Below are 761 nucleotides of genomic sequence, written 5' to 3'. Positions count from 1 at the left end.
TGCCCTTGCCAGGGAAGCGCTTGTTCCACTGAGCCATCTCCCTGGCCCCCATATTTGTTCTTTTGGTACTTACTTATTTTGCCACACTGAGGATCCAACTCGGGGCCTTGAGCTTGTGAGGCAGGCGCTCATGCCACTGAGCCCTCCCCCTGGCCCTCTTCTCTTGTTTGTGAGACAGGATCTCACCGTGTAGCCCAGGCAGGTATCTAACTCCTGGTGATCCTCCTCCCTGAGGCCCCCGAGGTGAAACGCATCCCTACCACCCCCGGCCTCCCCGTTCTGAAGTTTCGTGGCCCGTGTGTCCCAGATGCCAAAGGAATCCCATTACGTGCTTCTGCAGCGTGCATTTGTAGCTGTGCAGTCACAGAAGCCTGGCTCCGGGACAAGCCTAAGTGCCCCTTCTGATACAAGCTGACTGAAGGAATGTGGCACATCCTGGGCATGAAGGTAGCGTGAAACCCTGCACCGTGGGAGGCTGCCGCAGGAAGGCCCTGCATTCGTGATGGGCCTGGGCCACGGAATGACTGACGTCACTGCTGGAAAATAAAAGTGAGCAGCAGCCGGCATGCGATCCTGGGCCTACCATGCCGGCCCCACCACTGGAGTGTGCCAAGATAGCGTTGAGACGGGCTTAGTGGCAAAAACCCGTAATCCCAGCACTTGGGAGGCTGCAAACAGGAGGACCACTACGAGTCCAACCTACACAGTGAGACCCTGTAGACCCTGTACAAAAATTAAAAAAAAAAAAAAATTAAATGTTC

The 761-nt window shown here is 55.5% G+C and overlaps 1 protein-coding gene and 1 pseudogene across 1 annotated transcript in view; both read left to right on the top strand.

The window, feature by feature from the left end:
* The window catches only part of LOC111814145 (zinc finger protein 431-like), a 629,125-nt gene that overhangs the window by 174,886 nt on the left and 453,478 nt on the right, over nt 1-761 (top strand). The gene's annotated exons all lie outside the window — the stretch shown is intronic.
* Nucleotides 1-761, top strand: part of LOC101564037 — a 6,604-nt pseudogene that overhangs the window by 2,171 nt on the left and 3,672 nt on the right.

This window comes from Octodon degus, unplaced genomic scaffold (assembly GCF_000260255.1).
Source record: "Octodon degus isolate 3935 unplaced genomic scaffold, OctDeg1.0 scaffold00274, whole genome shotgun sequence".
Lineage (NCBI taxonomy): Eukaryota > Metazoa > Chordata > Mammalia > Rodentia > Octodontidae > Octodon > Octodon degus.
This window is presented reverse-complemented; position numbering and strand designations above follow the sequence as displayed.